General features: G+C 44.8%; 7 non-coding genes across 7 annotated transcripts; 4 read left to right on the forward strand and 3 right to left on the reverse strand.

Moving 5' to 3' along the window:
• Positions 1-2,427: 2,427 nt before the first annotated feature.
• On the reverse strand, positions 2,428-2,501 carry trnan-guu (transfer RNA asparagine (anticodon GUU)). The gene has a single exon. It is a non-coding gene; the product is annotated as a tRNA-Asn (tRNA).
• Positions 2,502-3,694: 1,193 nt separating this feature from the next.
• On the forward strand, positions 3,695-3,767 carry trnaq-uug (transfer RNA glutamine (anticodon UUG)). The gene has a single exon. It is a non-coding gene; the product is annotated as a tRNA-Gln (tRNA).
• A 1,557-nt stretch (positions 3,768-5,324) lies between these two features.
• Positions 5,325-5,406, reverse strand: trnas-uga (transfer RNA serine (anticodon UGA)). The gene has a single exon. It is a non-coding gene; the product is annotated as a tRNA-Ser (tRNA).
• A 1,542-nt stretch (positions 5,407-6,948) lies between these two features.
• Positions 6,949-7,022, reverse strand: trnan-guu (transfer RNA asparagine (anticodon GUU)). Its single transcript has one exon. It is a non-coding gene; the product is annotated as a tRNA-Asn (tRNA).
• Positions 7,023-7,955: 933 nt separating this feature from the next.
• Positions 7,956-8,072, forward strand: LOC148631507 (U5 spliceosomal RNA). Its single transcript, XR_015934739.1, has one exon. It is a non-coding gene; the product is annotated as a U5 spliceosomal RNA (small nuclear RNA).
• Positions 8,073-8,299: 227 nt separating this feature from the next.
• On the forward strand, positions 8,300-8,441 carry LOC148631508 (U4 spliceosomal RNA). Its single transcript, XR_015934766.1, has one exon. It is a non-coding gene; the product is annotated as a U4 spliceosomal RNA (small nuclear RNA).
• A 1,170-nt stretch (positions 8,442-9,611) lies between these two features.
• On the forward strand, positions 9,612-9,753 carry LOC148631509 (U4 spliceosomal RNA). The gene has a single exon (XR_015934717.1). It is a non-coding gene; the product is annotated as a U4 spliceosomal RNA (small nuclear RNA).
• Positions 9,754-15,949: the final 6,196 nt, after the last annotated feature.

Consider the following 15,949-nt stretch of genomic DNA (forward strand, 5'->3'; position numbering starts at 1 on the left):
CAACAGAGAAATGCCCACAAGCATTTGAAAAGCCGCACCACGTCGCACTTGAAATAGCTCTTACATTAGTGGTAGACACAGGAATCGCCTTTTTATTTACGCTCTTACCAACGCGATGGAAAGCAAAACAAAGCAAAGCAGAGCAAAACAAAACGAACAAACGAAAACACTCACGTCCCGCACTTGCATATAACGCCGTTACGTGCCCAAGCGGTATTGTACGTCATCCTAGCACTGCACCCCGGGGCGTAAGGTATATGGGAACGAGCACACGCCACGAATCGTCTCGAATCACTCCCTACAGCTGTAAGGCGCCTTGAAGCCTGCACCCCCAACATTCTTCTTTGCGCATCTGTGAAAGGTAAACTCTTGAGCAAACTCTGAACCAGCTCTAAGGAAACTAATCCGATTAGACGTTACTTTGACTCATCCTTTAACAGTTTTCAGTCTCTGTCTTTAAACACCTTGCTCAGTCACATTCAAGCCACAAGTACTCTTCTCGGATGCATAGTACTCTTCTAGGCGGCATATTAAACACAAGGCTCTTAACAACTTGCATTGTTAAGTGCCTTGGGACAACCTTGTTGTGAAAGGCGCTATATAGAAATACATTGATTTGAATTGAATTCACAATGTAAAATGTTGTGTGTGTTGTTTGTTAAACAAGACTGTCTTTATTTATCAAAAAATAAAAGGAATTTGCTAGGAATGCAAACGTTAGGTTGCGCTTCTTCATGCTGCATCGTCGGCATGAGTGGAGCTTTTTAAACGTCTGTACTTACTGTGCCCCATAAGAAATCGTTTGTCCCCGTTCAAAAGAGATTGTGCGATGTCCTGCAGTGTTCGCAAAGCAAACCTTTGACAGTTTGAAAAGAGGAATTTATTCTGCTTCCTGTGCGTGCAGTAATTACAAAGTTGAACGTCTTTACACGATTTGCTGCAGTTTTCAGTGGGCGGGCTTTGTCAAATGGCTTGGAAAAACGCACTGTGTTTCGGCTCGGGAAACATCATGAGAAGTGTCCTGCATGTTTTCTGTGTATAGCTGTCTTTTATCGCATACAGAATTCATTCGAAATCATTGATTTCTCCAATTAACAAGGGTCCCTTAAAAGATTAGTCAAAGTAACGTCTAATCGGATTAGTTTCCTTAGAGCTGGTTCAGAGTTTGCTCAAGAGTTTACCTTTCACAGATGCGCAAAGAAGAATGTTGGGGGTGCATGCTTCAAGGTGCCTTATAGCTGTAGGGAGTGATTCGAGACGATTCGTGGCGTGTGCTCGTTCCCATATACCGTACGCCCCGGGGTGCAGTGCTAGGATGACGTACAATACCGCTTGGGCACGTAACGGCGTTATATGCAAGTGCGGGACGTGAGGGTTTTCGTTTGTTCATTTTGTTTTGCTCTGCTTTGCTTTGTTTCGTGGTCAAGAGGCGTAAGGTAAGTCGTAATCCAGGGAGAACACTGGTGGCAAACAGTCCGAGGTGAGAGGCGAGGTCCAAAGTCGAAAAGGCAGAAACGCCAGGTAGAGCTCTCAAGGAGTAGACTCAATACCAGCGGGAAGCAGGTAAAGATGGTAAAAATAGCACTGCGTACCGCACGGTGGAGTGTGTGCAGGTGGGTTAACTTGTGCGGCGGCGTTTGTTAATAATCACCCGCTGCTGGTGCTGTTTAGATTGCTTTAGATTGTTTTAGTTGGTCTTAACTGCCTGGCGGTCATGACAAGCTCCTCTTTAAGCTGTGGTTTAGTTTTGCATTCATGTGTTTCTAGAGCAGTTATTTATGGGGGTGGGTGGGTCTTTCACAGAGGCTCAGGACAAATCCCCCGCCTGAAAGTCTAATGTGTGCGTTCAGAGAGTCACAGGTCAAGAGCCAGGCAGGAGGACAATGGACAGAAGAGCCAACGAACTAAAAATAAAAGAACAGATATGAAAAAGCCACCATCTTTTTCTTTTTGACATTTTCCGACTTTCACGCAAGCCAGGACAAAGTTGCTTGTAGCTACTTGTGGATTCAAATACTCTATCGAGTGCTTTGATGAGTTTTTGCAATTTGATTGTCGTCCTGTCAGCCTGTTTCTGTTTTTTTTTTTTCAATCTAGGGATGGAAAGTATGAGGGAAATGATGGAGCAATCAATAACCGCTCCGGAAAAATGGCAGAAAGAAATGGTCCGTCACTAAGGACATTTGTGAAGCAGAGGACTGACATCACCACAAAGGCGACACATTCTGCTGATGGTTTTGGTGAATAATGATTGAGGCGTGTTAAGAGAAAGGTAGCTGTGTCAGCATGCGTAGGCTGCAAAGGATCAAGCAAAGGTTTACTCCATGCTGAAAAGAGAAGAAAAGAAGCACAACGTTTCGACTGTGGAGCCTTCTGCGCCATCTTCTTTAGCGGTGATGATGTTTACATTGGAAAAACAGAGACATGCGTCCCTGGGTGGGCTTGAACCACCAACCTTTCGGTTAACAGCCGAACGCGCTAACCGATTGCGCCACAGAGACTGACGGCCGCTTGTGCTCCCTACATTTGCAGGTTTATGGTCAAAGAAAATAATCACTTGCGCTTCTTGCAGCCGGCAATCTTTTTCCACTGACAACCAAGAAATGGATTTCATCTTTCACAAGCTGTATGGATTTCTTCAAAAACAAGTTATTCCAGAAAGGAAATGAATTCTTGCATTAAACTGAACCAAGCTGTACATGTTTGTCTGAAATGAGACATTCGGCACAACAAGACACGGAGAGAGGCACCGCTGGTATTCAGACCCAGGATCGCCTGCTTACCAGGCAGGCATTTTAAGCCACTAGGGAACAGCGCCAGCGGAGCACCGCGCTTTTACAGACACTTGGACACATCTGCGTTCGGTGTGCACTTAACCTGCTCTCTGAGCCCGTTGCCTCCGTCCCATTTAATAGCAGAACTGACGCCAAGAGAAATGATGAGAAATGGCATTTATCGGGCACTTTTCATGTCCAAGGAGCTCAATGCCCTTGACACCTCCCCAAGGCGACAGAGCTGTGCATTCTTTGGCGACACCATTTTTTCTTTTGTTTAATTTCTATACTTATTGATAGAATAAAAACGATATGTCATGTACTGTAAGGGAAATGTCTCTTTTCATGGGGAAAGCTAGCACCAGCAAATGTTGTGTTTAGAAGAAGTGATTTAACATGACACGTGACCTAATTTACCGGAGCAAAAGCTCACCCAGCAAGCCCTGCTTTACTTCTACAGGAGAGAAGTACTGTAGAGTCTGCAAGATGTTCAGCTGGGTACCTACGTCAGCATGCCTCGGCTGCAAAGGAACAAGTAATAGGTTTATTGCATGCTGAAAAGAGAAAAACGGAAACACAGCGTTTCGACTGTGAGGTCTTCTCACACCTGAAGAAGCCTCACACCTGTAAAAGGCTCCATGGTTTTCTTTCTTCTCTTTTCAACATGGAATACACCTATTGTCTGCAAGATGTGACAATTTCATGGTGTTTTGGAAGAAAACCTTTTTTCTTTGAATTCAAAATCAATCGGAATTTCAGCACGACACATCAACACTTTTTCTGTTTTAAGGAGATGATATTTTAAACCTGATAAAAATAGTAGGAAACACAAGTTTCTTGCTGTGAAAATTTAGATGGGGAAGTGTACTACTAGTAGCAGTGTAGAGCTCTCTGTGGTGGAGTGCAAGCACGTGTTCTATGGGCCAGTGGCGTAATGGATAACGCTTCTGACTTTGGATCAGAAGATTGTAAGTTCGAGTCCTGCCTGGCTCGCGAGGCTTTTAAACCTCTTAGGTTCCTCGGTAACAGGTTGCCGTCATGTATATGAACTATAGAAAAGCATTTGCCACAACCCGTAAATTAGCACGCAAGTGCGGGCTGGTGAACACAGAACTGTATGGAGATCATCTCCAGCTCCGAGCTCAATTGCAATGAAAAAACTTGCAGAAAAGAACTGGAGAGCAGCTGAATTTGTGCTCAGTAGGGTGGGGAGGACTCAGCATTGCTATTGTTCTAATTGGCATGAACTGCAGGGGATCTGAATCAGAACATGTCAGATAGTTCGATCATTGCGTCAATATGTAGGCCACGTTAATACAGAATTATTACTTTGTCTGTCTCGTCTTTGTATATAGCTGAATGTCCCTGACAATTTCATGTTAGTTTTTAAGAATGACATTGGTGCTAATATATACATATATAGCATATAAGGAAAACGTAAATGTTTAGTCCATGCTGAAAAGATAAGAAAACCGCCACAACGTTTCATCTTGGAATAAATCTTTACTTGTTGTTTTGCAGCCTACCCATTCTGACCTAACTCCTCCCTTGAAATTCCCTAACAGATAAGGGTACGTAACGGCTCATGCGATGCTCAGTTGCAATTTGTCCCAAAACAAACAAGAACAGCAGCTGAGGGTTTGAGTTTGAACATGCACTGTATTAAAGCAGCTTTTATTTCCATTGATAAATGCTAGATATTCCTACAGAGATTCTCCAGGTGAGTAAGCGATTCCTGTTTCTGTTTCTATTTCTGTTTCATATATATACATTATATATATATATGTTACATGTGTCTCTGCAATAGTATAAATGTGTTATACACTATCAGGGGCTGCTTTTTTGTGCACCTCATCTACAACAAGGGTTTTTTTTTTCATTTATGTTTGTGGACCTTCACCATTTGAGGAAGTGAGTTAGATAAGAAAGTTACAGGTATGGTGAGCAATGACTGACAAAGGCACGTACTGCGTATTCCTTACAGAAGTGTAAGCAATTTGTTCTAAAAAACACCGGCTAAAGTCCAACATCGTTAGCAATCTTATTACTTAAACAGAATTAACATCAATAAACTGTAAGGTGCTGGTACATGCGAGTAGATTTGATCTTCTATTAAACAAAAATGCAATTACAGCTCTAAAAAGGTCAACCTAGACTTCTGTAACAGATCTGTTCAGGTCATCGCTGTTTCTCTGACCTTGTGAGTCTTTGGAATTTTAAAAGTGTATTTTGCTTGCCTTTCATGTGGTTTGTGTACAAGTCACTGTGGCGTATGCGGTCCTACACAGCCTTGCTATAGACGTGACGAGCCTCCGCTATGTTGCAATGGAGAACAGGTTCAGTACGGAGCTGCCGAGAAAATTCAGCTGGAAAGCTCGTTGCAGAAAAGCATTGTTATCTGTGTCCAGCGGCAAAGCGTCCTTCGTGGGTGCTGAAGAATCGATTTCACAGGCTGCGGGTCCAGGCGATTTAGAGTGTTAAAGGTCCCAGCGAAAACGAAACGGCGCTGGTCCTTTTACACGCACGCACGCAACCAAATGCAAAGGACGCCGTAGTCGGCAGGATTTGAACCTGCGCGGGGAGACCCCAACAGATTTCAAGTCCGTCACCTTAACCACTCGGCCACGAGTACAGCGAGCGCCGCGGCCGCTGCCTTCTTGCTACAATGGAACAGGGAGTGCGAGGCGGCGGCAGCAGCGGAGGCAACTTTTTTCAAGTTCGCTCTCCGTTTAAGAAACCTTTTACGCCATACGTGCAAGCACACACACACACACACACCTCAGAGGACTTAAGGGTGGCTTCAAGTTGGAATGATAAAGTCTCCCCGTTCGGACATGAAAACAGAACGTTCTTAGACAGAAAGCAATCAACAACGGAGACATGTGGACGACGATTTTAGTCACTGCACTTTGAATAGCATTTTTACTCCAGTTACAGGAGATGCACCAATGGCCCTTGACCTACGCTCTTACCAATGCCTTGAACATTCAAACAAAACAGCCCTCAAGTCCTGCGGTTTAATATAACGCTGTTACGTGTCGAGGCAGTATTTGACTCTGTCCTACCGTTGAGACACGGGGCGTATATGGAAACGAACACATGCTACGGATCGTCTCTAATCGGTCCCTACAGTTGGAAGGCTCCTTGAAGCGTGCACCCCCATCATTCATCTTTGCGCATCTGTGAAAGGTAGACTCTTGAGCAATGTTTGAGCCAGCTCTAAGGCAACTAGTGCTATTGGACAGACACCTCTGGAAGATCCTAAGAGTCTCTTAACACCACTTCCAGCAGCAAGCTTAATTGTTCGCTGGAGGTCTCCCACCCAGGTACTGACCAGGCAAAGAATCACCAGTACATTGAATGAGGAAGTTAATCCTGAAATCCAATTACATATCTCAAGGTAAGACAAATCCATAAGAACATGTCTTAGTATTACTTCGTTTACATTAGTATGGCACTGAGTTGGAGCTCCTCTTTAAGCTGTGGTTTAGTTTTGCATTCATGTGTTTCTAGAGCAGTTATTTATGGGGGTGGGTGGGTCTTTCACAGAGGCTCAGGACAAATCCCCCGCCTGAAAGTCTAATGTGTGCGTTCAGACAGTCACAGGTCAAGAGCCAGGCAGGAGGACAATGGACAGAAGAGCCAACGAACTAAAAATAAAAGAACAGATATGAAAAAGCCACCATCTTTTTCTTTTTGACATTTTCCGACTTTCATGCAAGCCAGGACAAAGTTGCTCGTAGCTACTTGTGGATTCAAATACTCTATCGAGTGCTTTGATGAGTTTTTGCAATTTGATTGTCGTCCTGTCAGCCTGTTTCTGTTTTTTTTTTTTTCAATCTAGGGATGGAAAGTATGAGGGAAATGATGGAGCAATCAATAACCGCTCCGGAAAAATGGCAGAAAGAAATGGTCCGTCACTAAGGACATTTGTGAAGCAGAGGAGTGACATCACCACAAAGGCGACACATTCTGCTGATGGTTTTGGTGAATAATGATTGAGGCGCGTTAAGAGAAAGGTAGCTGTGTCAGCATGCGTAGGCTGCAAAGGATCAAGCAAAGGTTTACTCCATGCTGAAAAGAGAAGAAAAGAAGCACAACGTTTCGACTGTGGAGCCTTCTGCGCCATCTTCTTTAGCGGTGATGATGTTTACATTGGAAAAACTGAGACATGCGTCCCTGGGTGGGCTTGAACCACCAACCTTTCGGTTAACAGCCGAACGCGCTAACCGATTGCGCCACAGAGACTGCTCCCTACATTTGCAGGTTTATGGTCAAAGAAAACAATCACTTGCGCTTCTTGCAGCCGGCAATCTTTTTCCACTGACAACCAAGAAATGGATTTCATCTTTCACAAGCTGTATGGATTTTGAAATGTATGGACGATGCCAGGTGTCCCACAACACCACAGCGCCGACACACCTTTGGTTGTCCCACATAAAAAACATAGCCATTGCAGGCGCCCAGCCGGATTGTAGAGGGCAGGTGCCTTAAGCCTCCATTTACATTGTCCGGTAGCAAGCGAACCTCGAATTTCCTTGCTCCTGTTTTTATACCGTCAACATCTCTAACCTCAGTTCCATGGTGGACGGTGCAGTACTGCTTAAGCCAGGTGTGAATGTCCTCCGTCTTTGCCAGTTCCGAGAACATAACAACATGCACCGTTTTCCTCTCTCTCTGTGTCAGAGGCTGCAAGTTGATCTTCTCAAGGGCAGGAACTTTCCCTCTTTTTGCCTCAAACACATCCACACATTGTTCAAACAGAGAATAGGTAGCAAAAACAACCTCAAATGCTTTCTGACCTGGGAGAGCGAAGATGAAATCCAAGTGCCGAGGTTCAAAGCCACGTTCCTTCTGTAACACTTTTCTGCTGAACTGCATACGATCCATGAAGAGGTCATCCAAAAGCTCAAAACGTACAGCATTCTTGCGGGATCCAAAGGTTGCCATCTCAAACTGCAAAACAAACACTGCTTCCACAAAACAAGAAAACAATCCAACTACTCTAACTACAGGCTGATCAAGGTATCTCCCCTGCCAGGTAAGCCGAGAGCCGCAGGCGATGAGCCCAGAGCTGAACGGGCCCCACTGGCTCGTTTGTAAGGCCAGGTGCATTGCCAACCACGACCGGCAGGGCAGAGGCCTTGAAGGCGGCCTGGGCTCCTGCAGCTGTCCAGCCACGCACTCTGGTTTCTCTTCATCTCGTACAAATCTTTTGCCTTTTACTAAAGATTTCCATGGAGAGGAACATGAATGAGTTCCATACAATTTTTGTGCTTCCCTGCCTTCGGGTGGGGCGCAGCTGGGCTGGTCAAAGAGAGAAACTAAAACCGCTCACAATCGCTCTTATTACGGCGACTGTGGCCGTCTGCTCTGCGAGTCCTCGGTCTCCGCCTCTCTGATTGGCGCTCTTTTCTTTGGGGGGCGGGAATATGCTGTGAAATATGAAGCGTTACAGCAACGACATGCCATGAGACGATTGATAACGATTTCCATAGGATCCCCGCGGTTGCCTGGCAACCGTCAGCTTTGCGCAGTGGCAGTATCGTAGCCTGTGAGGTTTAGCCGAGGCGCGATTATTGCTAGTTGAAAACTTTTCCCAATACCCCGCTTCCGCCGGTTTGCAATACAATCGGCGAAAGCAATTTTTGACAGTCTCGTCAGAGACTGAGCAAGGTGTTTAAAGACAGATTTTGTCATGGTAACATCATGGTAGAAAGAAACAAGCTTGTTACGTCTCAACAGAAACGCTCTTTAGCTCTTTCAGCGTTATGCAGAGAACAGCGTCTGTCGAGATCACTTTTGAGTCAGCGCGAAACGCCGTGTGCTGTCAGTTTGATTTCATATTGCTCGTAGCGGCGCCCGGCTTTTGTCTGTCAAACGTTAGGTTGCGCTTCTTCATGCTGCATCGTCGGCATGAGTGGAGCTTTTTAAACGTCTGTACTTACTGCGCCCCATAAGAAATCGTTTGTCCCCGTTCAAAAGAGATTGTGCGATGCCCTGCAGCGTTCGCAAAGCAAACCTTTGACAGTTTGAAAAGAGGAATTTATTCTGCTTCCTGTGCGTGCAGTAGTTACAAAGTTGAACGTCTTTACACGATCTGCTGCAGTTTTCAGTGGGCGGGCTTTGTCAGATGGCTTGGAAAAACGCACTGTGTTTCGGCTCGGGAAACATCATGAGCAGTGTCCTGCATGTTTTCTGTGTATAGCTGTCTTTTAACGCATACAGAATTCATTCGAAATCATTGTAAGATTCTCCCTCAGTTCCGTTGTGCAGTGCTTTACCTCTTTCAAAAGGCTTCACTTTCCTAGTCACATTCCAAGGCTCATCGAACCCGGGCTGTTTCCTCCAGCGGTATAGTATTGCAGTGAGACAGCACGATGCCTGCAAGACTATGTCACACTAAACGCCACAGATTGTGTTTGTCCGTTCGTGTCAGTCGTCCTGCAGCCACGGGAAGTGGGACACAAACATGCTGCAATGCTTTCAGGACGTTAGGATTTGTTTGTGCAACATCCGAGAAGAGTACTTGTGGCTTGAATGTGAACTGTACGTGCCCGCCCCCTTTCCTCTGTAGTGCATGAGTTCCTCCCGGCATGCCCTTCGTCATTGTTCTGTCATCTTGTATTTAAAGGGTTGTATTTCTGCTGCTGAAAATAAGCAACGGTTTTCTCACAACGCCCTTTGTTCCCGACGGAGCCCTTGTCTGTCATGAAATTCTTCAAAACCTCAAGCTAGAAGAAGAAGACGACAAATATGAAGCGTTACAGCAACGACATGCCATGAGACGATTGATAACGATTTCCATAGGATCCCCGCGGTTGCCTGGCAACCGTCAGACTTGTGCATTGGCAGTATCGTAGCCTGTGAGGTTTAGCCGAGGCGCGATTATTGCTAGTTGAAAACTTTTCCCAATACCCCGCTTCCGCCGGTTTGCAATACAATCGGTGAAAGCAATTTTTGACAGTCTCGTCAGAGCGTGACATAGTCTTGCAGGCATCGTGCTGTCTAACTGCAATACTATACCGCTGGAGGAAACAGCCCGGGTTCAATGAGCCTTGGAATGTGACTAGGAAAGTGAAGCCTTTTGAAAGAGGTAATGTCGACGCTTTTTTAACAGAGCACCAAAAAAGCGTCTTTTTTGAAGGCCTGGGTACTGAGCATTGGTGGTTCAGTGGTAGAATTCTCACTTCCCACGTGGGAGGCTCTGGTTCGATTCCCAGCCAAAGCAGTGGCTTTTGCAGCGAGCGGCTCCATCACTTGCATCCCCTTGCAACTCGCAACTGAAAACCCACTGAAGCAAAGCATTTGTTAGCCAGGTCAGTACCCGGATGAGGGTGAGCTACAGGGAAAAACAAAGTTTCCAGCTGGAAGTGGTGTTAATGGTGCCGGTGGGGGGGCGCTCAACCTGAGGTCTGTGCGGGTCCCAATGCCCCAGCATAGTGACGGAGACGCTGTGTTGTAAAAGGGCGCTGTCTCTTGGATGAGATGTAAAACCGAGGTCACAGCGCTCTGTGGTCATTAAAAATGACCACCAAAACCTTTGACAAAAGCTCTTGGTAATTGATGGTCTTCAATAATGCTTCTCCTTTAGGTACATTTTAAATCAGCTGAAAAATGCTGTGAAATGGGGGGTCACTTCACGCCAGTGTAGGATTTGGGTTACAAGAACCATGAAACTGCACGAGAAAGCCCGTACACTGAATTACACGGCTTTCTATTCAAAGGAGGGCAAAAGAAATTCCCTGAGTTCGATTTTTTGCAGCACAGAGAGGATTGCTGTCGTGAGGCTGGTTAGCTCAGTTGGTTAGAGCGTGGTGCTAATACCGCCAAGGTCGTGGGTTCGATCTCCATACAGGCCAGGTCGTTTTCTCCTCTCTTACAAAAGCTGTTAGGTTCCTTTCCGTGGTGAGATGGGTTGTCATGCAACGCTGCCACATAGTGCCGACAGACAATTAAATGACAAAAATGAAGAGAGTTAAAGCAGCTGGAAAGGTTTTCTTACAACTTTTGAGCTGACACAGTTTTGGAAAATGTTTTCTTCACGCTGCACTGTACCACATAGGCAGCCAAGAGTCTCCAAAACAAAACAGAATTGACAGTCATATAATGTCCATTAACCCCGGTTTTAAACACAGACTCATGTCTGCCATCATAAGAATATGAGTCCAATATTTTAGAATATAGTCAGAATGTCTTCTAACCTTACCTGTGGTGTCTTTAATCCCTATTGCTCAACGCATGGTGTACGTACTGCATACATGTGTCTTGAGAATGAGGAATGGGCCCCTGAGACATTTACCTGTTTCACAAATGATCGTATTTTACTAGAGATTCTGTTTGGGATTCAGATGTGCATTCGGACAGCAATTCCTTTCAAGAAATGATACATTCTGGATGAGGTCAAAGGTGCTGGAACACTGTATTTAGGATGTGTTTGCAGTGATTGTGTCTCCTGCTTCAACGCAGTGATATATAGATGTGCTCCTGTAATTTATTGGTACATTCCCAGGGCAGTAAGTAGTCTGAGGATTTATTTCCAGACGGCATAGAGCAGTGAAGCAGTGAAGTAGTGCAACACACTGGATCATTATATTATTAGAATCTATTCTACTTAAATTATTACATTATACACAACTTGAGCTCTCAGCACCGTACTGAGCCCAGGTGTTTTTCTAAAGCTGTCAGGTGCAGTTCATTTACATGAAGGAAATCTCTTACTGGGTACGATTACAATGCAGTAAGTAGCACAGGCTACTTAGGGAGTCGAACCTCCAAACTCCTAATCCATAGTCAGATACATTATCCATTGCACCACTGGCCCTGGTGTGCCACTGCAGGACTGTAACCCAGTGAGATCAGCACTGCAACTAGTAAAATATTACCCCGGTCCATTCTTTTCCAAAAGTGAGAAACACCTGTTTTCTACATTTTGTCTGTTTTAAAACCATATCTCTTTAAACCAAACCAAGAGTTTGTCTTTTGCACTGATATTCTGATTCATTTCGATTTCAAAGAAAAAAAAAACATTATCTTCCAAAGCATCATAAAATTGTCCCTTCTTCCAGACTCTACTTCTCTCTTGTAGTAGTACAGCAGACCTTTCCAGGTGAGCAGATCACAGAGTCCGAAATGAGCTTCCTCCATCAAGCAAAGTACCTGAACATGACTCTGTCTTCATAAAAGCGCACCTGTAAAAAGAAATTAAATCCGAACTCAAGAGGGCAGCACAGTGGGCAAAAGACGTATAATATTCGTCTATTAAACGCATACCTTAGACGTCTAAATGTGGTCTGCAATTCGTCTAGAATCTCTGCACAGTGTACGAAGTAAATTATTTTCGCAGTAATTAATTTACACGTGTATAATAAACATAGTAAATATAATAAATTAATTACTGCGAAAATAATTTACTTCGTACACTGTGCAGAGTGCCGTATACTCCTAGTTGCGGCACACACGATACAGATGCAGCCATTCAAAATGGGTGAGGTATTTCGCGGCATACCTCGACCGGGGTATCACGCGGTTCACGTGTGTCACGTGACTAACTATCCGGCGTCGCCTTGTTAAACCGCCTTTAATTTTGAACTGTGTATTACAGCATGTTAATCATCAGTCATTAAAATGTTGGTATATTTTATGAAAGCAAGATTGCTCAGTTGGACAAAAGTACACAACCTACCTTTATCAGAAATATTTATGCATCAAAGCCTTTACTGAAGATATTACTAATAGTATTGTAACGCCTACGGCCGACAAGCAGTGTGTGTAAGAGCCGGCGTACCAGAGCGGGTGACGTCACCGCCCTTCCCTGTGATAGCAGGACCACAGCTACTGGGCTGTGGAGAGATCTCTCTTTAGCTCACGGAGCTAGGTCGCTGCAGAGAGACGCGGAAGTCCCGGGTTCGAGCCCCGGACGGTACAGGGGCCGACCTAATGCGGCAAGGGCGCCCGCCTGAGCCCCCGTTGCGTTACATTCGGCGTACCAGAGCGGGTGACGTCACCGCCCTTCCCTGTGATAGCAGGACCACAGCTACTGGGCTGTGGAGAGATCTCTCTTTAGCTCACGGGGCTAGGTCGCTGCAGAGAGACGCGGATGTCCCGGGTTCGAGCCTCCAGTCGGGATGGGGCCGACCAGATGCGGCAAGGGCGCCTGCCTGAGCCCCCGTTGCGTTACATTGGTGTCAGAAGCGGGGTGGGATAGCCCTTCGCCAGGGACGGCGATTTAAGCGGGGGAGAGTGTAACGCTTACGGCCGACAAGCAGTGTGTGTAAGAGCCGGCGTACCAGAGCGGGTGACGTCACCGCCCTTCCCTGTGATAGCAGGACCACAGCTACTGGGCTGTGGAGAGATCTCTCTTTAGCTCACGGGGCTAGGTCGCTGCAGAGAGACGCGGAAGTCCCGGGTTCGAGCCTCCAGTCGGGATGGGGCCGACCAGATGCGGCAAGGGCGCCCGCCGGAGCCCCCGTTGCGTTACATTGGTGTCAGAAGTGGGGTGGGATAGCCCTTCGCCGGGGACGGCGATTTAAGCGGGGGAGAGTGTAACGCCTACGGCCGACAAGCAGTGTGTGTAAGAGCCGGCGTACCAGAGCGGGTGACGTCACCGCCCTTCCCTGTGATAGCAGGACCACAGCTACTGGGCTGTGGTGAGATCTCTCTTTAGCTCACGGAGCTAGGTCGCTGCAGAGAGACGCGGAAGTCCCGGGTTCGAGCCCCGGACGGTGCAGGGGCCGACCTAATGCGGCAAGGGCGCCCGCCTGAGCCCCCGTTGCGTTACAGTATTAATAATGGATGACTTTGGACAAGCTGTATACTCAAACTGTAATTTCTTTAGCACATTTGTACAAGCACTTGGAATCTGTCCAAGCCATACTTTGTCAGGCATTTTGTTTTACTTCAACGGGCATAAAAACTTCCTTGCTTTTAACAGGGCGTTACATAATTTCTAACTATGAAAATGATTTAAAATGCGACACCTATCATGGAAATATAAATATAAAATATAAAAATCTTAAGATTTTTAAAATACATGACTTTGCTAAAATTTATTTGAAAATAAAAACAATTACAACCGCCAGGGGAGAGACAGAACAGGGTAGGGATGTTGGTTTTGCATAAGGGGCGGGGCTATGGAAATTATGTCTGTTTGGGAATGTGTAGTTACATGTTCTGGCTGTTTGTGAATTATCATTGTTGAGTATGGAGTGTTGAGGTATTGATTTTGTGTAATGCTTTATGTTGAAAATTGAGGTGGATTTTGTTTATGATAAACAGGATAAACTGGGATGGGAGGAAGGTTTGGTTTTGCATAAGGGGCGGGATTATGATAATTGTAGGACTTTGCGAGAGTAAAATGGTTTGATTATTTGATTTTGTATTGTGGTTGTTATCTATGTTTTTGGTTGGTATTATGTTTATATGGTTGTTTTTGTTGGTTGGTTGTTATTATGGTTATTAATAATACGATCTATAGTTGAAATCTGAGCCTAAATAAAAAGAAAAAGCAAGTGATTAGGTTTATGAGCAATCTAATTACTTATTCGTTTAAAAAGCTATATAAAATAAAGTTTATTATTAATTTGCTGGACAGAACGGTGAACATTATTATGCATAAGACAAAGATAACGATCCTGATCAGTTTAGAAATCTGTGTACGCTGTAAGGTTTTTACTTCTTAAACTTTTAAAATACACGTTTTGAATAGAAAGAAATCCTCTTCCTGGTACAGTATGTATAGCAAACCAGCACGTCTTTTTTCTCCAATCAGAGGGGTGTCAGATGGTGTCAGCCAATCACCATTCTGCGTTGGGTAGCAACGGGTGACTGTACTCAGGCGGAAGATGTAAACAGCTTAATGTTCGTGTTAAATAATTTTTTTAAATTAAAATTCATTCTATACAGCAATCGCATATTTGGGTACCGTTTCATAAAACTTTCATGCTTAAAATGTTTAGGGAGAAATGGAAGACTGGTGTGTATTTTTTCTTTAAACTACCAAGACCAGCCATACACAGTACAGTTTACATACATACAGTAATGTTTATGTTCCTAAATTAATATCGTTTATGACCTTCAGATGCGTTATGCTCCTCTTCTTTTTATGCTCAGCTACTAAAATTTCCCTTTAGTGGTAAAATCCATATAAATATTCAAAACTAAGCGGATTAAAATGTGCACAGTAAAGACATTAAATGATTAAATCTTTGCACTACCAACCAATGCACCACGAGTGCCCCGTCGGTCATTTTGGCCAGCCAATCACTTGCCCTGCGGTACCCTCTGGTGCCCCGCGGTGGCTTGTGGGTAGGTTACTGTACCGCGGGTTTTTACCGCGCATTTTGAATGGCTGCATCTATTAAACGCATACCTTAGACGTCTAAATGTGGTCTGCAATTCGTCTAGAATCTCTGCACAATGTACGAAGTAAATTATTTTCGCAGTAATTAATTTACACGTATATAATAAATATAGTAAATATAATAAATTAATTACTGCGAAAATAATTTACTTCGTACACTGTGCAGAGTGCCGTATACTCCTAGTTGCGGCACACACGATACATACAGTAAAAAGCCTCAGGCACTGTGTTAGATGTGTTTTCGATGTTATATATGCGTTTATTCATGTCGTCGATTTTACGGTTGCAATTCGACGTTGATTATACGTCGAGGCGACGTATATATACGTATAGCCGTATTTTCGCCGTAAATATACATATATTCGACGAATCAATGTCCACTGGGAAGGCGCATTGAAGGGTGCACCCCCATCATTAATCGTTGCGTCTCTGTGAAAGGAAAGCTTTTGAGCAGTCTTTGAAACAGCTCGGATGAAACACTTGATTGCTTCCATGTGCATCTGGAGCCCATTTCTTATTTTCACTTCACGCCGCCCAAAGCATTTCTAAAACAGGAGATTCGTGTTTGGGAATGCGCCCTGCCCTACGAATAAAACAGGTCTACGGGTCTGAAACCTGCTCCACGGAAAACAGTTCTGTTGCGCTTTTGATCAAAGGGAGATTTGCTGTTCTTACTTTTTGATGACATAACACCCAAAGGGGCTTCTTTGGAGCTGTATTCCAACCAGCATCCTAAAGTTTCTTAGCGGTATCCTTTACAGTCCTCTGTTCGGTCGACAAGGGACAGAAGGGGGCAGCTTTCCTCACACATACA

Source organism: Lepisosteus platostomus, unplaced genomic scaffold (assembly GCF_059453375.1).
Source record: "Lepisosteus platostomus isolate fLepPlt1 unplaced genomic scaffold, fLepPlt1.hap1 Scaffold_77_H1, whole genome shotgun sequence".
Taxonomy (NCBI): domain Eukaryota; kingdom Metazoa; phylum Chordata; class Actinopteri; order Semionotiformes; family Lepisosteidae; genus Lepisosteus; species Lepisosteus platostomus.